The sequence below is a fragment of the Apus apus genome, chromosome 1, assembly GCF_020740795.1.
Source record: "Apus apus isolate bApuApu2 chromosome 1, bApuApu2.pri.cur, whole genome shotgun sequence".
NCBI classification, from domain to species: domain Eukaryota; kingdom Metazoa; phylum Chordata; class Aves; order Apodiformes; family Apodidae; genus Apus; species Apus apus.
This window is the reverse complement of record NC_067282.1, coordinates 196112601-196136177: the sequence shown is the minus strand read 5'-3', so window position 1 is coordinate 196136177 and position 23577 is coordinate 196112601.

Here is a 23577-nt window from a genome sequence, read left to right as displayed (position 1 = left end):
GAATTGGGCATGGGAAGAGAGGAGTTTGAAGGAGTTTCTCACAGTATCCAGAGAACAACATGACAAAGCTGTGATATGGTTTCACTGGCTTCAATCTCTGGAGGTTTTTTGCACTCATCCTTGTTTATTGCAGGCAAGCTCCAGAAAAAAATTAGCAGCCCTGTATGTCAGGTATCTTTCTACCTAGTGGAACTGACAAGATTGAATTTTTTCTCTGGGCTTTTATTAGAATTTGTTGTGAATATCTGCACTTCTCCCATTAATGGTGTGTCATTTGGCAGAAAAAAAATTTAAGAATGCAGAGAGAAAAGAACGGCACAGAGGGGGAATATGACTTTGCAGCTTAATAATACTGACTTAGGAAAAAAAGCTTTTTAATAAACACCAAGTAAGTGAGAAAGGAAGACTGTAATGGAAAGGGTTGTCAGGCACTGGAACAGGCTGCCCGGGGAAGTGGTTTGAGTCACCACCCCTGGAAGTATTTAAAAGCATGTAGATGTGGTGCTGAGGGACATGGTTTAGCAGTGGGCTTGCCAGTGCTGGGTTAAGAGCTGGACATGACAATCTTAAAGGTCTTTTTCAACCTAAATGATTCTATGATACTGTGTCATCTCTCAGCTGGGGCAGTCAGTCTTAGATTCTGGTGTTTGTTTCTGCAACTGCTTTCACATATTGCACACTGTCCAATGATTTAATAAAATAAGGATGGAGACTGCCTCCCATGCATGTTATTCAGGACCCAATCTAAGGAGGCAAGTGGGTTTTCAGGGATGTTCAACTATGCAACATCTACTGTCTAGATCTAGAGTTTTCCTATGAAGTACTTAGATTTTCTGGAATTGTTACTGAAATATTTAACTCTGATTTTCATTTTCTCACTGGAAATTCAGTTTTGATGTCACTTTTCCTCTCAGATTGGAGTGAAATATAATTAATTACCCTGTGATCTCCTTCCATGACCAGGTGACCTGTCTGGTGGATGAGGGAAGACCTGTGGATGTTGTCTATCTAGACTTCAGTAAAGCCTTTGTCACCATCTCCAGCAGCATTCTCCTCAAGAAGCTGGAGAATCATGGTATAGACAGGTGCACTCTTCACCGAGTAAAGGTAGAGGTCTTTTCCAACTGGAACAATTGTGTGTATTTCTGTGATTCTATGAGGAACACCCATGGTATACAATGTTGGCACAACCAGAGCTGTGGGTTAAAATAATGTGATCCAGTCCATAACAAATACTAGAAAAAAGAGGGACTAAGAACCACTGTTGGTTTTAATTTAATGTTTAGAAAAAAATTCTTAAATAATAATAGTGGCACTTATCTATTTTATCAGAACACTTAATCCAAAAGAGAATATATTCCCTGTAAAACTAGCCCTAGACTTCTTCACTGTCACAGGGAATTCCTTCGCAGTGGCAGAAATGCAACTTATAATACACCTGCAAACCACAGCCTCTTTTCCTCATCTCCCAAAACACATACTTGAGATAAAAAAGAAGATTCTACATTTTCAGAGAGCTGTTCTATGTGAAAAAAGCACTACAACCTTTTTCCACATGCCTTAGGTGGTCAAAGTATGTCAGACTAGACAGAAATATAAAAAAAGTGGGGCCAGTTTCTATCATTGTCACCCACTTTAATGCTACCCAGTGTGCTTTACTCTAAATTTTAGCTCTACAGCAAAACAAGTGAGATGATTTTTTTCTTGACTGTCTCTTCTGTTGTTATTTCTGTTCTTCAAGTCTAAGTCTTTTTTTTTTTTTTTTTTCTGTTTCTGAAAGAGCACAATGAATCATCAGTCTTAATTGGACAATAAATAAGCTTATTCTCTGTAGCAGAGGATCAAATTAAGGAACATTTAAACAAAGTGGACAGGCACGTGGACCCAGGAGGAAACACAAATGCTGAGGGAACTGGCTGATGGGGCTACTACTCTCAATCACTGATAGGTCATGGCAATTGGGGCACTGCAAGAAAGCAAATGTCAGATCTTCAAAACAGCAAGAAGAATCTGGGGAACAAAATGCTAGTCAACTTCATCGTGTTTACAGGAACGTGATGGAGCAAGTCCTTCTGGAACAAACAAGTCCAAAAATAAGACAAGAAGGAGTAGTCAGCATAAAGTTACAAAGGGCAAATCATGCCTGAACAACCTGAGCCTTCTACAGGGAAATAACTAAGCCAGTGGAGGAGAGGAGAACATGGAATGTTTATTTTTATTTTAGTAGGGCTTGCAACACTGACTCTCACAATATCCTCATAGACAAACTGATAAAGTGTGGTCCAGATAAACAGGCACTAAGGCAGATGGAAAACTGGCTGAACTGCTGGATTAAGAGAATTGTGATCAGCAAAATGAAGTCCAACCAGAGATCACACACTAGTGGAATATACGAGGGGCTGATACCAGAGCTAATACTGTTCAGTATATTCAGTAATGACATGAACTGCAGCCTCAGCAAGTTTGAAGACAATAAAAAATTAAGAGGAGCAGCTGATACACTAGACCTTTGTGCTGCCACTCACAGAAACCTTGACAAGTTGGAGAAATGAACCAAAATCAACTTTGTGAAGTTCAAGAAAGGGTAATTACAAGTCCTGCGCTTGTGGAGGAATAGCCCCATGTGCTGCAAAAGGTACCTACCAGCTAGAAAGCAGATTTACAGAAAATGTTCTCAAGGGTCCTGGTTGGACCCCAAGTTGACCATAAGCCAGCAATGTACCTTCACAGCAAAGAAGACCAATAGCCTTCTGGGATGCATTAGCAGGTCAAGAAAGAAGCTTCTTCCCCTATACTTTGCACTGGTGACATATACTTAGAGTGCTGGGTCCAGTTCAGGGCTCCCTAGTACAGGAGAGGCACAGATCACAGCAAGCCCAGTGGAGGGCCACACAGATGAATAAGAGCTTGGAGGACCTGACATATAAGGAGGGGTTAACTGAGCTGGAGTTTCTCAACTTGGAGAAGGCTCAGGAGGATTCTTATCAGTGAGCTCAAACCCCTGATGGGAAAGTACAAAGAAGGTAGAGCCAGAATACTTTCAGTGGTGCTCAGTGATGGCACAAGAGGCAATGGCACAAACTGAACCACAAGAGGCTCCATCTGAACACTGGGAAATACTTCTTCACTGTGAAGGTGACTGAGCACCAGGACAGATTTCCTAGAGAGTTGTGGAATCTTCCTCCTTGGACACAGTCTAAAACTGACTGCACATGATTCTGGACAACTAGTTGGCCCTGCTTGAGCAAAGGGGTTGGACCAGATGACCTCCAGAGGTTCCTTCCAACCTCATGCACTCTGTGAGTCTGTGACAAGTAGAACTGTTATAGCCATTAACCTTCAGAAGTATTTAGAATCACAATTTCACTAGCTATACTTTTCTGATGTATTACTTCTCTCACACTGTTATGAGTAGCACCAAGTTTCTGCTAGGGTGGCTTTTTTCTGGATGGAAGATTACTCCTCTTTTATCTGCTGAAAACTGTTCTTGCTTTTCTAGTCTCTGCTTGCATTTCCTCATACTCATAGTATTGTTTCTACTTTTGAGGCTCTTTTTTGCCTCAGACATGGATAGTAAATGACTCATAACATTAATCTGCCTTGTAATTTAATACAATACTATGCTGTGATGGAATATCGAGTGGATAGTCTGCATCACATAATAGACAGCAAAGATAACGAAGCAGCAGAAGTATAATTTCCAAATGACATATTTCTGCAAAGTGTATAAACATCAGACAGCTACCAATAATCATAGGTAACGAAATCCTGCGGGTACCTTGTACGAATCCTCACTTGTGCAATAACACCATAGCCCACAAAGGGGCACCCAGACGCTGCGTTTCATCCTCCATAATCCTTCAGCGCCTTCTCAGGTGTATTTCCGGACACCTAAACTTCAGGTATTTCCAGACAGAAGTTTCCTCTCCCATGACACCGCTCCCGAGTCTCAGTGAAATCACAGCCTAGAAAAACTTTAAAGTCAATGGAGTTCATTTGAACATGCACTTAATTAATCTCTTTTCATTTATCACCGTGACAACTATGATACAAAAGTAATTTACAGGCATCGCTTTTTTTACACAAGCATTTTAGGCCAATGAAACTGAGGCCAATAACAACATCAAAAAAAAGCCTCAGAGGAAAAGTGCCAAGTATTTGTTTGGCCAGATTGTTTATCATAAAAATAACATTACACATGCTCAAATTCTTATCAGTCAGATGCTTCTTGAATGTGCTCCAGTTGCGTTTGGCTGTGTCCTTCTCTTTTCTATTAAAGTATATCCACAGAGACATAGCAATTTTGCCCCTTTCCATTGCTGGCAGCTCAGATATGTTGCAGCTTTTCTGACAACCCCCCTGCATTCCCACTTTGACTGGTGTAGTGCACTTAACATCTCTATGCCAGTTGTTTTTCCAGTAAAATCTATTTAACATCTGTGACATGGTGGAGAAACAGAGAGGGGATGGGGTCAGTGGGGGGCAATTGTGATGTCAATGTTATACCCTTGTGCTAAGAAACCTGAAATGAAAGGGGGTTTATAGCAATTGTACAACACTGAAAAGATGTGCATAACTAATATATGGTTGTGATTTCTGCCCAGTACATTTGCCAGACCACTGCTTTAATTGGGTTTGCTTTCTGTATTGCAGAGAGAGAAAATCAGGAGAAATCAGACTAACTCAAGCAGCAAAGGTAACTGCCTTACTGAGAAACTGGTAAGTATATATAAGCATCCCAGCTAGCCTTCTTTCTAACTGCACTAGAGTTCTAAGGGACATTAAAAACACTTTCCTGTCTAGAATTAACCTTTCACTGTTGTACCTTGTTAATTACAGAGAAAAAGCATGTAATGATTGGAAAGGGGGCATTAAGGCACTGGCATGGCATCAACAAATTTAGCCTGTTAATTTTAACTCTGCCATTCTCTTCAGAACAATGGATAATACACTATCTGCAATGACAGCATCTGATAATACGCATTTATACAGGTTTACAACACTTTACCAAAAAAGAATGTCACATTTCCAAACCAAATCATTCATTACAGCAAATAGCAATAGCTTTGGCTCAAGCTGTCAGGATAGCTGCTGCAGAATGGTAGTCACATCTAAGCAGTGAGATTTAAGCAATTTTATTTTGATTTCTGTATTACTGTCTGCTGCTGAAAGGCCAAACAACACTTAGCTATTATCTGAGAATCATGAAAGAAAAGTGATCAATTTTACCTATTTGTTTTCAAAATAAAATTACACCATAAAATGAACAACCCATTATATGGATTCCAGCTATAGACAATGAGTCCACTCATTGTCCCGTGTTTTTATGGCCAGAAGTAACAAAGACAGTAATATTGTATGTCACCAGCAGTTTGCTGGAAATATCTTTGGCAAAAGGGGTATTTAGCACCACCTGAACTTGTATTAAACCATTTAGCATATGCCTGCTTAAAATCTTGCTGCAGAATGAGATGTGAAGTGGCAGGAGATTCAGCTGTAAGAGAGTAGGATGCAGTCAAGCTCTTTTGTATCTTGATATGTCTGGTACAACAAAAAGATTTATTATGTCCTATCCATTTACTGCACATTGCAGCCAGAGTTGTAATTGGCCAGGATGGTTAAGATTTGATTTAAGGCAATGATTCTACCAGCCTGGTTTTTGCTAACAGGGCATAAGTGTTCCATACAGCATTATATCTTCCTGTGTTAAAGCCTGCCCTAGGTTAATTGTGTACTGCAGTCTAATCTGTTTGTGCCTTTACATCATTTGCTATGAGAGAACATAGATGCATGTATTTGATCACTCCCCATATTTACACAAGAGAATAAGGATATTTCTCAGAGGCTTTCCCAAAATATCACCACTTTCAAATCAATAATGATTGTTAAGAGGATTGCACATTCTATTTTGACTCACTAGGACTTTTGATGGATTACAGTGATCAAAGCTAAATATCCTTTGGCATCAGGGAAAGGTCTCAGATTTTATACTTCTTATAGCCTAATGTGGAAAAATCAAAGAATTAGATGGCAAATGAACATTAGTGAAGTGAGTAATTAGAAGAATGGTTTATGGCCAGTGGTAGTTAAATGGCTTCATTTTTATTAGAAGTATGGTTTATGGCCAATAGTAGTTAAATTACTTCATTTTTAAATATATATGATGAATCATATAAGCAGAATGGAGCATAATGAAAGTAATGAATGCCTAATTCTTTTGTGGAAATGAACAATGCCAGTTTCAGACAGAATCCTAATTACATAATTGTGCATGAGGTTTTTGGCTTGTTTGCTTTTCTGAAGTCAGACTTGTGAACAGTTTAAGACTATATTCTTCACAGCTTTTGCTTTCTTTTTTTTAATTTTTTTTTTATCATTTTGCTTAAGACACAAGATGACACAAAGGCAGCTCTATGGAATCTTTCACCTCTAATGCTTTATGGCAATGATTTAGATTGTTCCTGGGTTCGTGGAAGTCATATATTAATAATATTATTGAGTGGCTTTTTTTAATAGGTATCCCAGTTCATTTTTCTCCTGGACTACGATACATAGGACAGAACTACCAATAGCATTGGCACCTTTGCTGGAGCCATGGAAATTCGTAGAACCTGATGGCTGAGGCATGCTGGTAAGTCAAGATAATATTAAACTCAACAACTACAGCAGCTGGTAACAGCCTCCTAATGTTCTGGTAAGTAGGATTCTGCATTTCTGTTTACTGTTGTATTTTTCAAATGCAGGAGGAAAAAAAAAATTATCAGACATGTAAAAGACTGGAATTTGCACCCCATTCCTACCTCCTCTGGTCAAAGGATCCCACACTGATTTCAGGTCATAATTATTGCCACATCATTGCAGAAGCTCTGGTTTGTTCTCCAGTTTGTTGAAACTAGTGGTTAAAACAATGATCAGGAACTAAGTCGAAAAGCCCAGATTTCTTTCCATTATGACCTTTTCTCATTTGACCTGTTACAAACCAGCAAGTCTCTCAGACTTTTCTTCCCATGCATGCCACTGTCACACCATGGTGCGTTCTGGCATCTTGTATCCAAGGCAATGTTCCACAGCTCCCTTCTGGCTCAAATATCCAAATTTCCTTTACACAGAGAGAAGAGCATTCAGTGGAGGAAAGGTCAGAAGTGCTCTCAGGTCCCTCACAAGGACCTAGCCACAGACTTGCAGTTTCTGCTTTCTACAGTGGAGGACAGAGAACTTTTCTATTGTAAAGCTTGTGAGACATGAATGCTGGAAGTGGACTCAGTCCATTTGATACATTAAAAAGAACTCAGAGTGTTGTATAACATTTTAGGAGGTATTGCTTCCAATGCCAAATACAAAGACAATACAAGTGAGCTTTTGTGCAACCTGTTTTCAAAGGCAATGACAACATGTTGGTATCTTTGAGGATCACTGACTTCCAGATTTCTGGCCACAAATTTTCAGTAGAAAAATTATCTAGACAAGGTGCCTTGCCTAACACATTCACCTGAGCTCTTTCTCTTGGCCTTTTATTCTGCACATTGCCTCTATCAGCAACTATTTGATGCAACAGCCTGAGGCAGCTCATAGAATATCTTTGTGAAGGAAGAGACAGATGTCCCTCTTATTGTCCCAAGAGATAAGTGAATGCACAGTTTATTCAGGAAAAGCAATATTTTAATGGACAAAGCATTATAATTTTGGAGGAAACCCAGAATAAACCTTGAAGTTCTGGTTAATTTTAAAAGCTTTATAACAGCTTAGTGTGTTTTCATTGACCACCTTTCATCAGGGTACTGACTGTTGCAATGTTGCAGACTTTAACTCATTTGGGATTGTTTATTACTTCCATTTTTTCCTCCTCCAACAAAAGCTAAAATATAAAGAAGGTCAACAAGTCTGCAAGCAAATGGAGTCATTGAGCCTTGTGTAGCTCTAAGAAGAAGCTGCAATTAAAGCTACTTATCTTCAGATATTGATACTTAAAAAAAATGCCCCTGGCTAGGAGGTCTTTTTCAAATCTGATTTTAATTCCTCTTATAGAAAGTAAACTTTCAAAGTCAATCTACTGTCAGGGAAAAGTAGCAAGGCTACTGTGTTTGAAGGGCAAAAGGGGTCTAGAGGGAGAGCAGCAGAAAAAACCGTAACAGTCAAAGTCAATGCAAAACAATACATTTCTTTTAATGTGTTTACCAAGCATCATTGTTCTACAATTTTTTCAGTCTTTCCCTGTGAAATACACTCCACAAGGGACTGTTGGAGTGTACACAACAAAACAGACAAATGCAATTTTAAGGCAGATTGTTTAAAAAGAAATGAATAACAAATTTTAAAGGCCCACAGTATGATACTCCAGGGAACGTTCCAAAGGACCAAATGGCTTCTGCAATTCATGGTATGAGAGACTGGCCCTTATGGAGCATCAAGTGGGGGCAAACATAACCCATATGCTTTTAATCACAAGATTACAATTTTAAGCCTGTGCAGGTTGTCTTGTTAAGCTATAAACCAAACCACTCCAGTCAATGCAGTCAATTCTAGTGACTTAGCTGACTTTTAAACTAGGGCTGAAAGCCTGATTTTTTATTACCTTGTTTAATTTGCAGGGCTAGAAATGCCCATTAACATTGAAATACTACAATATTCTGTAAAATACTAGGTGTTCTGTCTAGTAATAAGTCAGGTTGGAAGAACTTGTTATTCTGTTTGCGATTTTAGTTAGGTGACCAAAGAGAACTCAATTGCCAATCTTTCTACCAGAAAGTGGTTGGAACAAATTTTAAAAGTATCCTTGTAATCCATAGCATCAGGTTGTTTAAATTTCCCTTTCAACTTTCAGGTTTGATTTTGAGTTGCCAGTGATGGCTACAATTGTTACTAAGTATAGTAGTAATTTCTTAAATTGCCTTTAAATTCATACATCTCTTGCTGAATAGTTATTGAACAAACCTGTTGTGATTTTCAGAACTACAACAACTGGAAGCCAGCATTGACTTTTTGACAAAGTTTTCTGGATCTCAAAATCTTCTATACACTTTCACAAGTTTTAATATATAAATTTCATTTAATATATTCTGAATCTCAATTTCTATGCAGCAAAGAATTTAGGTGTAGATTATTTTGGCTGGTTAACTTTAGAAGGATAGATCCTGAGCAGCCGCATACAGTGCATACAAATGACTGAAATGAAGCTATTCAAACTACAGGACGTAAGAGAGAACTTAAAGCAAAACTCCAAATATGCAGAATTTGCATGTATTACATTAGAAAATAAAGCTGGAGCAGGTCTGAAACAAAATCAAGAGTCTTTTTTTTTATGGAAAAATTTGCCATTTACTGTCAAAATTTCAAATCAAACCCTGTAGTTACTGCCCATGTCTGCACCAGTGCTGGGTCAGAGTGGCTCTTCTCTCCCATAACTAACAGTTCCTTTTGATTCATTCTGTGCACCCCATAACATGATTTATTGTCTCTTACTGTGTATGTGTGATATATTGCTATATCATCACGCTTTTGATGCAGCCCATCATTCAGAATGTTGCAGGCAGCAGAAGCTCCAGTATATACACAAGCATTGTTTACAGTGGTTCTGCAGCATATTTAATGTTGCAGGTATATTGGTTATCCAGGTAACTCTGTTACGTGAGAGGCATTAATATTTTTCTTTTCCTTTTCTCTCTTAATCAAAAAGTTAAAAATAGGATTGGCTTTGATGCGGAACATTAATTTGAGGGAACTGATTTGAAGACCTCAAACAAAACCTGCCATATCCCACCTGCAGCTTCATCAAATGTGAGGTGGTCTAATTTGCCAAGTTTCCTAGAGATGTCAGAAACAGCTGCTACTCATTTACAGCTTATAAAAGAGCTTTAATCAAAGCTATGTGGACTCTCAGGGCTAGCACCAATGGCAGGAAAAATTGAACTCACTAGGTCCTTGTTTAAGCTTTTTAAAAAATAATACCTGGCTGCTGTAGGTGGAAAGGTTGGTAGGATTAGATATCAGTAAGGGCTGTACAATAAATATTTGGTCTAGAAGGGAAGTCAACAAAGATGTAGCTTCTGAAAGATAAATGCTGTAATGATAAAAGTCAAATATAGGGATAATACTAAGCAAGACATTTAATATCCAAAGTCTGTAGGTAGAGAGCCAGATAATGAAAGCACTGAGATTATGCACAGGAATTTTCTTCACATAGTAATTTAAGAGGGATGGAAATAATCAAGAATGTTGATACAAAGAAAATTTCGAATCTGAAAGAACAGCATGTTTGTTCAGCAATTCAAAGTGACTAATGAACTTTAATAACAATGTCTCTGAGATGGACTTGAAGGCTGAATAACAGACAGTAGCTCTCACAAAAACATTCCTTTTCCTTTGACAATTTCAAAAGAAATCTCTATATTTTTGTGTCATTGTTTCTCACACTACTTCTAATTTCAGTGGAAATGATCAGCTTGCAATCTAAATGACCAATTTAGAAATATCTAATATTGTTTTTGTGTATTCTGCCAGTAATGGAAAATAGTCAGTCAGTATGGATTTGGTTAAATATATGTGGGAAAGGAAACATGACTCAACAACTTTAACTGCTGCTGGATAATTGAAACCCACTTTACACTATTCAATCACTATTGCTTTGCTGTCTGCTTTATACTAATGCAATTAATAATATAAGAATGTAACTAATGAGTCCAGGATTGAAATAGATCAGAAAACCCTGATTATGGAGCTAAACACACTTTTGAGTTAAACAGGGAAACATTGGGATGCTAGGAGAGGGAAGAATGTAAAAGAGAAAGACCACAGAAAGTTGGAAAAAGGCCAGTAGAAGGAGATAAACTTTTCCATAGTCCCATGGTGTTTGCAGACTGAGCACCTTTTCCAGGTCACCCTCAAAATGTAGATGTTCGTATTTCTTAAAATAAAAGAAGTATGAATAAAAAATAATAGTTTTTCAGCCATTGCTTGTGTGGATTCCCTTCTGGGGAAAGAGTTCCTACTGCTAACGTGAGGAAGTCAAGTCCTTCCTGTCCTGACTTTCAGTCATCATAACTGCTGACATTACTCTGGCTGAACTCCAAGACTGCCTTGTTCAAGCGCTACAGTATCTGCTGACAGTCTGGCCTTCCACTAGATTTCAAGTGGTTTTTTTCAGTCTATCTTTAAATATGAATTCCTGATTTATTTTTCTTCCCCTCCCGCCCCACCCCCCCCCCCCCTTAAGTTTTCTGCTCAAACACTTTCAGCATCTGCTTTACTTATTTTCTCTTTCAATCTCAGTACTGGACCTCCACAAACTCTTATCCAAACACTCCATTGCTTGAGAGTAGGTCAAAACAACACTGTACTCTTAGAAATAGACCTCCAGTTAGTCATCTGTTTTCTGTCATATGAGCAGGAGATGCTGGGGAATAAAGTGCACTTTAGACCTGAAATCTGCACATCTCAAAGGCCCAGTTCATCTTGCTATGTTTTATACTTAAAATGGAAACACTTGCTAAATTTAACTTCTAACTTCTGGATGAAAATGTAGACTCACGTCCTCAAAATTCTGGAAGGAAAGGTTTATTGTTTTCTTTGAGAGTAATATATTCTAGATACTTAATTTTTCAAAAGCTGGTATTAAAGGAGAGTTAGGAGTAACAACACTGATCCATAGAGGAGTTTCTCAACACTGCACAACTTGTAAACAAATGTTAACTTCCTGGGTCTGATGTATAAAAAATAATTCATAAGAAGAATAGCTTCATACCTTAGAGCTTTCAATATCACTTATGGCAGATTTCCTTCCTGCATGGTGAGGTTATGGGGTGTAAAGTAGAAATGCTCACCCTAGACTGTGGTAGAAACTAGTCCCATTTTCGTATGTCCCAAAACTGGAGAAATATGAGCCCTTGCTTTTATTCTGTTCTCATTTCATGTACAGTATAGAACCCAAGCTACTCCTTTCAACACTAAATATTTTTATATGAAATCTGTCTGTCTGTGGACTTTTCTGAGTCTGTCTGAGCTGATATAAGAGCCTCAGATTAATGTTCTGTTCACCACTGAGCTTAGACAATCTGTTCTCTCCAAGTCAGATAACATAATTATTTACCTTTTAGAGTCTGTTCAGAGCTAAATATATCCAATGAGCCAGACCACCATAAAAACAGAGTCTGGGAAAAAAATGTTAAAGCTGTCCAGGTACTGAAAGCTTTGTGTATTGGTAAATGGTTTAAATTAAACGTAGGCAGATTTTTTTCCTAAACTTGCTCTCATAGCAAGCAGGAAAATGTACCAAAGTAGGCCATGTACCAATAGTTCTCTTTGTCCATACACTGGTCAGGTTTCCTGATTTCATTTGTGGTCAGTGCAGTGATTTGATGAGTCATTTAGACTTGTTTTGTTGAAGTGTAGTTGACAGGATTAATTTCTCAGAATTATCCATTGCTTCTAATCTCACATAATGGCATTTGAATTTTTGTTACATCGTATTAACAATAAAACTGTCAGAAATCACTTTGCTATTTATTTAATTTTTATTTCATGTCACAAAGTCTTTCTGCTCATAATTCAAAGCCTGGAAGTAGCAATAGGGCACTACTGGAGAAAGAATACACAGCTAACGTTTTGCAGTCCATTTGGGCTGGATTAGGAAATTGAGGGCCCTCTTGCTGTCTAGAGAACAGGCTTTGTGCTCTAACTCCATCTTGCCATGTCATCTTCACATATCTGTGTCACATGTGTTTGCTGCATCTGTATTCTCCCAAACCTAAATCAGATATCACAATACTTATCTCCTCTGCAGGAATGTTGTAATATTTGACCAGCTAATATTGTGAAAGTGCCTGAAAGTCAAGGAACAAATATTATTTCTCAAAAGAAATTGTGGGGGTTTTTTTGTGTGTGGTTTGTTGCTTTTGTTGTTTTTTGTTTGTTTGTTTGTTTGTTTCTGAAAGCCTTTTATTTGTATGCAGGGAAGGTGTTTTCTTAACCTTCTCAGTCTTCTCTCCCTGTTCTTTACTGTTCCCACTATGAAGACCATCATGCTCAGACCAATTGAAGAGTTTATTGGCAGACAGGAACGACTAATTTTTCAGTGTAAAAATCTAACAGTGTGTATAGTAGGATCACCAGATAACTCAGGTTGGAAGAGACCTCCAGAGGTCACCTAGGCCAGCTCTGTTGCAAGGATGCTGAGCACACACTTAGCACTCGAGGAGGTCAGGGGAAGGGCTCAGGGCAGGGAAGAGCTGCCTTGCTGAAGGCAGCCTGTCCCCTGGGCTGCGGGGAGAAGACCTTGGTGGGAAGGCTGCAGCCAGAGCCTCTTCCAGCTGAGGGAGCAGATCTCCCCCTTGGCCCCTGCCTGAGCTACAGCCCCTGCTGCATTGCCACAGTGTCTGATTGAACACGAGCCATGGATCTGTGCCCCTGCCTGTGAGTTGACATCCTAGCCCACCAGGAAGGTGTCCAATGCCCAGGGCTGGTGCTGCCCTGCCTGCTATCCTGCCTACCCTGCTCTTGTCTGGGGGGGATGACCCTGGCCTCTGGGTCCTACCCTATGTCCTGACAAACTCCTGCTACCTCTGGCCCCTCAAAGCTGGGCCAGCTATGAGATCAGATTAAGTTGCTCAGGGCTTTATCTACTGAGGTCTCATAAACCTCCAAAGATAGAGACTGCACAACCACTCTGAACAGCCTAAAAACTCTTTGAATGTCTTCACATGGAAAAAGTTTCTGCTAACATCTTGGCTAAAAATGTGAAAGCAGAAATTCGTCCAATTCAGAGGTCTGTAAGTCAAGCTTTTTGAGATCTCCCTTGCTCTGGTTCAGAATGTAAAAGTCGAATGGTTAAAGCAGAGGTCTTGCAAAACTTGTAGTTTCTGCAGAGGCATATAGAAATAAATATCTGAAGACCTGAGGAAGGATTTAATGATGAAGGATCACACAAAGTCCTTGTGAAATCTGTCAGCATTTCACATAGTAGGAGGCTAGAAATAGTAATTTGAAATCTGGCAAAAAAAAAAAATAAACTGCCACAAATTCATTATATTTTTATATTTACTGGGAAAAGAAAAGCTTTATCAAACCTAAAACTGACTCTATATTACTGGTAGAAAAATACCACGCCCCACAAAATGGAGTCTGTGCTGCTGTTTAACAGAAGAACTTCTAAGCATTCATTGCCTAATCCAACATGCACTGAAGTCCCTGAAGAACTTCCAATTAGAAAGCAAGATCATTCATATTTCTTTTTTTTTTTTTCAGAGATTAGTGGATGTTTACCTGAAGGCCCTGTAGGCATCAATTAATCTGTATTCATATAGCAAATGCAGAGCTTAAAAACCCCTGACACAGTCTTCTGTTGGTAATTCAAGTATTTACCTTGGCAAGCAACAGGACAGATAACACAGATAACATAGAGATATTAAACTTCCAGTTTTTATTTGTTGAAATGTTTTTAACTCATATGGTTCTAAATATGAGCCAAGTATAAACCAAATACAATCTAGTTTTAAGGTTGTACACAGAAAGAGCTTATGGTCCTGCTCAAAGTTTAGCTGAGAACCCCTAGAAAGGAATTTGGCAAGATGGTTCAACTTCACAGGTACAGCTGCAGATCACATGGGGAGAAAAGAAAGTGAAGAGTTATATGAGTTTTATGTTACTATTGCTTCTCAGGAAATGTTGAGCAGCAAGAGAGGCAGAAAAATAAGATATTCAGAGCATAAAAATGGTCAAAACTCAGTTGCTGTACCTTCATGCACTCGAAAGAACAGTCTGGACGTTTTTTTTTCCTAGCTCCTTGCCCATCCATACAGTTGCAGGCCTACAGCCTACTTTATGTAGAGGAACACGTCAGCAATTTGGGAGCCATGTGTTTTGTACACTCCAGGGGATGTGTCCTGGTTTCTGACAAGGCGGGGTTTGCAAGATCATTGTCTGCTTGATATGTGGTTTTGGTCTTGAGATCAGCCTAGGACCTGTCTTTAGGACAATGCAGAAGAACATAGTGCACCTCTTTGCTGCCTGAAGGTTGAAGGGAAAACAGACTGTTAAAGATCAGTCTTCTCATTTTATTCAAGGGCCTCAAGAAGAAGAAAGAAGCAGAAGTCTTCCTTTCACACAGCACCTAAAACAGATGGCCAATGGCTTCTAGTAATATATACATATATAAAGTATGTTGAGAAGCTTTCTTCCCAGAACCTGAGAATTTAAATTATTATTTAGGTGGGGGGGGTGGGGGTGGGGAGGGGCAGAGCAGGAATGAGAAGGAGACAAAACCTTATCAGTATTTTCTATTCCTGCCTTTTATCTGAGCTTAGTAAATCTAATCCTACTGATTGATTCTCATGTACAGGTTATTGAACTGAGAACTTTCCCATCTATAGTGTGTCTGTACCCTGTTCTCTTCTGTTTAATGTAGATTTTCAAAGCACATGCAAATGTTACAGCAATAGAGAGTATTACTGTTAACCACTGTTAACCTCAGCCTGCCTTTGCAGGCCCACCCTGCTGCGGGAGGCACAACTTCAGGGCAGAATGTGGTAGCTCATTGCTTAAGTCTTAATGATCCAGGTCAGTGGTGAATGAAAGATAAGATTGGGATAGAGAAAACTTCATTAAATGAGAGTAGAAAAGAGGTACAAGTAGCAGCATCATGGTGGAAGGACTGCCACGTGAGAGGACAGTATGAGAGCATGGCTTACTTAGCATAATAAAGCAAGGCTGAGAGGAGTTTTGATTCTTTTCTAAAAATAAAAAGGCAGAGTGAGGGAAGTGAGAAAAGGAGAATAAATATCATTGAGGGAGAAGAGCTTTATGTTCTAACCAATTCTAATACAGGGATAAACATACACACCATCCAAGAATAAATTCAGCGTGCAGTTTCTTAAAATTAAAACAGCAAAGTCCTGAAACCACAGAAAGGACTAAAAAATATTCAGTGTTGATAAAATAGATCCCATGCATGGTCTGACTGACAGAAACAAAGGACTTTATAATCCAGAATGTTTTTTAAATCCCTCTCCCATAGAGATTCAGGAGGTAGTAGAATTACTAAATGAACTTGTCATTGTTGGTCCCAGTGAAACCTGAATGAAATCCATTTATCTTAAATTTCCACTAGAACAGTTCATCAGGAAAAAAAAACAGTTCATCAGGGCACATCTGGAACATCTTAAATTGCAAAAGAAGTAAGGAGTAAGATGAAAACGTCTGTGTAGATACTGTGAGATTTCTTTCATCACTGTTCTGCACTGGAATCACTGTTAATGAAGCAAGAGCCACAGAGTTCTTGGGCAGCTATTTTGAGTATGTTTGGGAAGATATTTTTAAACAAAAGGCAAAATTGTAGGTTACCTAAGGAATCCAGCACGTTGATACACGTTGGAAAATCTGTTGTGAATTACCCAGTCACTTATAAGTGCCCCAGATATCAGGGTTGTACTGGGTCTGAAGTTAACTTTCTTTACTGGGATGGGGTTAACTTTCTTCATAGCAGCCCTCATAGTGCTCTGCTTTGTATTTGTAGCTAGAACTGTATTGATAACTGTGTTATGACCTAAACTTTAACAAATTACTAATAAAAATCATGCTAGATCACCTGCAGGTAATCTGTAATGTTCATTGACACCTGCTGTCTCTATACTTTTGTTGCACTGGGTCATGCATTAAAAATGTCACATGCAGCAGGCAGACCAGGTGCTAGTGTTGCCTCTCATGCCAGGACTGTAATTACTAGTCCACTGTAGCCTGAGAGCGTGATTGTCTGGAGCAAGTAGAAGTTCCCACAACCATTCTTTTTCTTACGCCCTTAGAAGAAAGTACAGTGGCTCACACATAGCAGCACATCTTTTGTAACCATCCCTGTGCATGTTCTTCGCCTACAGAAAATGTGAGGCAATCAGAATTAATTAAAGATGGTTTACATTTTCCATTAGCTTTTAACTGGAAATACTCAATGTATACAGCAAAGTAGAAGCACAGGAGGAGAAGCATAACATCAGGAGAGTGCAGACCATGGGTCAGAAGACACAGTGCTGTTTGTTCAAGTGTTTACAGCATAAGTTTCTGGTATTACCACAATAGCTTACCTTGGTTAACAGAGAAGTGCAGGGAAAATTCCCAGGAGCTGCTAGAACTTTTATGAAAAGCATATAAACACTTTAGATTTCAGATGTTGTGAATTGTGTATGTCTCTGTAGAAATAAAATGATCCCCTAAAAACTTAAAGTAGTGAGTGATATATTTTATCCATATTAAAATTTATATAATCTAAAATACTTAATCTTTGGTATAAAAGTTGGTAGGTAGTTCTGATTTCAAGCTACAGCCTTTGGTTGAAGCTATTGGGAACTCTCATGGGGTTTTTTGCCCAGCACAAATCTTTTCAACCTGTACGTGATAATTATTAGGATTTCTCACAAAAGTAAAATAAAAAATGGGCTTAGTTCAAGCTTCAGAAGCCTCAGGCACTGTCTTTCATTTGCCAGCTTCTAGCTATTATGCATTAGAAATATATAAAGGGCTCTGGGAGACAAGGGTACTTGGATTTATTTCACTTGAGCCTAATGCATCTTAACAGAGGGTATTGGAGTTGGATGAGGTCAAAAAATAGGGAGTGATAATGCATTTTTGTACCAGACCACTGATACTGACAGCACTGTTTCCCGTTTTGCAATTACTTATGTGTTAAGGTAGGATGGGCTCTCCTCAAACAGATGCTGCTTTAGTTGTACTCTAATATTCTAATAAAAGAAGAACATTTTCACAGCCTATATGATATACATGAACCTTACTTCTTAATATTGCTCCCACGTATAATCAGGTCAATCCATAGGAATACGGATAGTAATAGCAGGAACCTTCTGAAGTTCAGCAGGGAGAAGTGTAAAGTCTTGCACCTGGGAACACACAACCCAGGAGTGCAGTTCAGACTGGGATCCACCTGGCTGGAGAGCAGCCCTGTAGAAGGGGTCCTGGAGGTCTTGGTGGATAACGGGCTCAACATGAGTGAACAGTGCACTGCAGTGGCAAAGAAAGCCAAGAGGATGCTGGGCTGCATCAACAAGAGCACCACCAGCAGAGATAGAGAATTCATCATCCCGCTCTACTCAGCACTTGTCAGACCACACCTGAAGTATTGTGTTCAGTTTTGGTCCCTGCTCTACAAAAAGGATGTGGAAAGGCTGGAGAGAGTCCAGAGAAGGACCTCAAGGATGATCAGAGGACTGGAGGACCTGCCATATGAGGAGAGGCTGAGAAAACAGTTTGTTCAGCCTTGAGAAGGGAAGGCTTAGGAGAGACTTCATTACCATTTTCCAGTACTTAAAGGGTGGCTACCAAGAAGATGGACACTCCCTATTCACAAGGAGTCACACTGAAAAGACAAGGGGTAACGGGAACAAGTTGCTCCTGGGGAGACTCTGATCGGACAAAAGAGGTAAATTTTTCACCATGAGGACAGTGAAACATTGGAATAGTCTCCCAAAGGAAGTGGTAGATTATCCCCCATGGGACAGTTTTAAGTCTCAGTTTGACAGTGTGCTGAACTGCCTCACATAAACTATAATAGTACTTAGAAAGGTTGGACAAAGCTATCCTTGAGGTCCCTTCCCACCTGGCATTCTATGATTCTATGATTCACCATTTATCTCATCTTTCCTGTATGGGGTTTCTAGTCCTGGTTGATGATACATAGGAAGAACCTACTTTCCATCCCAGGCTGCCTCAAAGTGCCTTTTCCACAGCCTTTAAGAGAAAGTTCTCCAGGCAAGGCATTACAACAAAGGAATGAGATCCTGACTATGCCCTTCCACTACAGTTTAAATTACATGAACAGAGAAATGTTTGAATGGACATCCATGTCACAGGTGCCAGTTGTCGGAGTTATTCCCTCTCTGAGGAATGTACTGGCATCTGTGTGCATAGTAACACCTTGCCAGCTGGCCAAGAGGTGACATCAGCTGTCCTTTCAGACAGATGAATTGCACTGTGTGCATAGCTGCCTGCCAAAGGACAGACTTTCCAGGAGAAGTACAAGGAAAAAGCACGTAATATATTTCTGACACAAGTTTTTTTCCAAATATTTGTTTACAGAATTGACTTTATTGGACCAGCTTATCACCAAAGTCATCTTTCTGACACTGCAGTGAGTTACTTTCATTGCATGCCATAAACCACAGCAATCCACGGAGGAATTTAAATTCTCTCTGATATTGCTAAAGTGAAGTAGGCTTTTCTCAGTGTGGTCATAACACTGTATGGACAATATGATCTTACTTAATTTCCTTTTTTATAACCCTAGTTCACTCAGCCAAAATAAATATCCCTACCTTTAGGCAACTAAATTAAATAGCTGGGTTTTAAAGCCTATGTAAATGGGCTGAGAACTCATAACCCTAATTGGTAGTCATCCACTTGTGCATGTATGCAACAAGGCCTCAGCTGGCTTTAGGGGACATAGATCTGTTAACAGCATGACAGTTCACACATCAGTACCAGCCAAGGAGTTGGCAATGCTGATGTACTGGTTCTTAATGCTTTCTATAAAAAAAAAATCCTAAATGGGATTTGGGGCTTCACTCTATGACAGTTTGAGAATCCTATGCAATTTAATCATACAGTGAAAGACTGAGTGTTCTTAATTGGTTTACAGAGTGAAAATGCACACTCCAGTGAGTAAGCAAAAGAATGGCAAAAATGATATTTAGCTGAGGTTGAATCAAGCTAAATCACTAGACAAGGATAACCGGATGAAATTATTGCACAAGGTTTGTAAGACTGCCGAGTTAGAAACACAACAATGGCATTCTGATATTCTGAATAGCAGTTTTAAAAGAGCCTGGGATAGTATAATTGCATCCCTAGAACATGCTTCTCTTTTTTCCAGAAATTCACAGAATCACAGAATCACAGAATCTTAGGGACTGGAAGGGACCTTGACATATCATCTAGTCCAACCCCCCTGCCAGAGAAGGATCCCCTAGAGCACATCACACAGGAACGCATCCAGGTGGGTTTTGAATGTCTCCAGTGAAGGAGACTCCACAACCTCTCTGGGCAGCCTGTCCCAGTGCTCTGCCACTCTCACAGTAAAGAAGTTTTTTCTGATGCTTACGTGGAACCTACTATGTTCCAGTTTGCACCCACTGCCCCTTGTCCTATCACTGGACGCCACTGAAAAATGTCTAGCTCCATCCTCCTGACACTCACTCTTAACGTATTTGTAAACATTGATGAGGTCACCCCTCAGCCTCCTCTTCTCCAAGCTAAAGAGACCCAGCTCCCTCAGTCTTTCCTCATAAGGGAGATGTTCCACTCCCTTAATCATCTTTGTGGCTCTGTGCTGGACTCTTTCAAGCAGTTCCCTGTCCTTCTTGAACTGAGGGGCCCAGAACTGGACACAATATTCCAGATGCAGCCTCAGCAAGGCAGAATAGAGGGGGAGGAGAACCCCTCTTGACGTACTAACCACAACCTTTCTAATATACCCCAGGATGCCATTGGCCTTCTTGGCTACAGGAGCACATTGCTGGCTCATGGTGATCCTCCTGTCCACCAGGTCCTTTTCTCCTACACTGCTCTCCAGCAGGTCAGCCCCCAACCTGTACTGGTACATGGGGTTGTTCTTCCCCAGATGCAAGACTCTACACTTGCTCCTTGTTGAATTTCATCAAGTTTCTCCCCACCCAATTCTCCAGCCTGTCTAGGTCTTGCTGAATGGCAGCACAGCCTTCTGGTGTGTCAGCCACTCCTCCCAGTTTAGGGTCATCAGCAAACTTGCTGAGGGCACACTCTGTTCCCTCATCCAGGTTGTTGATTAAAATATTGAATAGTACCGGTGCCAGTATCAACCCCTGAAGGACTCCACTAGTCACAGACCTCCAACTAGATTCTGTCCTATTGACTACAACTCTGACTTCTTCCTTTCAACCATTTCATGATCCACCTCACTACCTGATCATCAAGACCACACTTCCTCAGTTTATCTATGAGGATGCTGTGGTAGGCAGTGTCAAATGCTTTACTGAAATCAAGATAAACCACATCTACTGCCCTACCATCATCTATCCACCTAGTTACTTCCTCATAGAAGGCTATAAGGTTGGTCAAACATGACTGCCGCTTGATAAAACCATGCTGACTGCTCTTAGTGACCCCTTCACCCTTGATATACCTAGAGACAGTGCCAAGAATAAGTTGTTCCATCACCTTTCCAGGGATAGTTACCCAGGTCCTCCTTCTTGCCCTTCTGGTAGACTGGAGTGACATTTGCTCTCCTCCAGTCCTTAGGCACCTCTCCTGTTGCCCAGAACTTACCAAAGATGATGGAGAGTGGCCAAGCAATGACCTCTGCCAGCTCCCTCAGCACCCACAGGTGTATTTCATCCGGACTCATCGATTTATGGATGTCCAGATTGCTTAACTGATCCCTAACCCAATCCTCACCTACCAAAGCAGACTCCTCCTTCATCCTGACGTCTTCTGGGGCTTTAGGGATCTGGAGCTCCTGGGGAAAGTCTGCAGCAGTAAAGACAGAGGCAAAGAAGAGATTCAGTACCTCTGCCTTCTTTATATCCTCTGTCACCAGGGCACCCACCCCATTCAGCAGTGGGCCTATATTGCCTCTAGTGTTAGTTCTATCTGCAATGTATTTGAAGAAGCCCTTTCTATTGTCTTTGACTTCACTAGCAAGGTTCAGTTCCAAGGAGGCCTTAGCTTTCCTTATTGCCTCCCTACATCCTCTGACAATAGTCCTATATTCCTCCCAAGTGGCCAGCCCCTCCTTCCATGATTCATAGATTCTCTTTTTCCACTTGAGTTTGCCCAGCAGTTCTTTGTTTAACCATGCGGGTCTTCTGGCTCCCTTACTTGATTTCCTACCCATTGGGACGCTCTGATCCTGAGCTTGCGAGAAGTGGTCCTTGAATGTTGACTATCTTGAGCCCCTTTACTATCTAGTACCCTGTCCCATGGCACTTCTCTTAACAATTGATTGAAGAGGCCAGAGTTGGCCCTGTGGAAGTCCAGGGTTGTGGTCCTGCTAGGTATTCTGTTCCTCCCACACAGGATCTTGCACTCCACCATCTCGTGATCACTGCAGCCAAGGCTGCCATTGACTGTCACCACTTCAACCAGACCCTCCTTGTTAGTGAGTACAAGATCCAGCAGCGCTCCTCTCCTAGTTGGTTTGTCCACCATTTGTATCAAGAAGTTATCATCAATGCATTGGAGGAACCTCCTAGACTGTGAATGGCTGGTTGTGTAGGCCTTCCAGCAAATATCTGGGTAGTTAAAATCCCTCATGAGGACTAAGGGCTGTAGTTGCGAGGCTGCTTTCAGCTGCCTGTAGAAAGCCTCATCAACTCCCTTGTCCTGATCAGGATGTCTGTAATAGACCCCCACAACTGTATCACCCATGCCAGCCTGCCCCTTAATTCGTACCCACAGACTTTCCACTTGCTCCTTATTGTCCCCTGGACAGAGCTCAATACATTCTAGTTGCTCTCTCACATAAAGAGCAACTCCACTGCCTCACTTCGCTGACCTGTCTTTCCTAAAAAGGACACAGCCATCCATGACCACATTCCAGTCATATGGGCTGTCCCACCATGTCTCTGTAATTGCCACCAGATCACAACCCTTAGACCGCACACAGACTTCTGACTCCTCCTGTTTATTCCCTGTGCTGCATGCATTGGTGTACAGGCATTTCAGGGAGCAACCTGAGCACGCTGGTGGCATCCTTGGGAGGTGGAAGGCCTTCTGGTCTTCATTAATACTAGAACAATGCCCCTCTAGTTCAAAACCAGCTACAACCCCCTCCCACTTCAAATCTAGTTTAAAGCTCTCTGAATGAGCCCTGCTAACTCCTGCCCTACGACCCTTTGTCCCCTGCAGGACAGGATCTTCCCATCCAATGCCAGCACGCCCAGTGTCCTTGAAATCAAACCATTAAGGAGTTTTGTCCCCTACCCCCTTCAAGTCTAGTTTAAATCTCTCTGAATCAGCCCTGATAACTCCTGGCCAAGAATCCTTTTCCCCTTTGTTGATAGCTCTATGCCATTTTTTGCTAGCATATCTGGTGCCCTGTAAACATCTCCATGATCGAAAAACCCAAAGCTCATCCAACAGCACCAGCCTCTAAGCTATACATTAATCAGTTGTGTTTTCCTAGTCCATTCAGCTTTTACTGCCACTAAAGGAACTGAGGAAAAGACCACCTGTGCTCCTGATCCCGCAAGCATTCAGCCTAGTTCTCTGAAATCCCTTTTTGTCGCCCTAGGACTTGCCTTGGCAACCTCATCAGTGCCCACCTGCATGACCAGTAGTGAGTAGCAGTCAGAGGGCTGCATCCAGCCTGGGAGTTTCTCGGTAACATCGCTAACCCAAGCCCCAGGGAGGCAGCAGACCTCCCTGAGGGTTGGGTCTGGCCAGCATATAGGGCCCTCAGTTCCCCTCCAAAGAGAATCTCCTACAACAATTACCTTCCTTTTGTTCTTAGAAAAGGCAGTCCTAATGCATGGGGAAGACTGCCTTGGCAACTCCCTGGACAGACCTTTGTCAGTAACCTCAGTTACCTGATTTTCCTGATCCAAGGGCCAT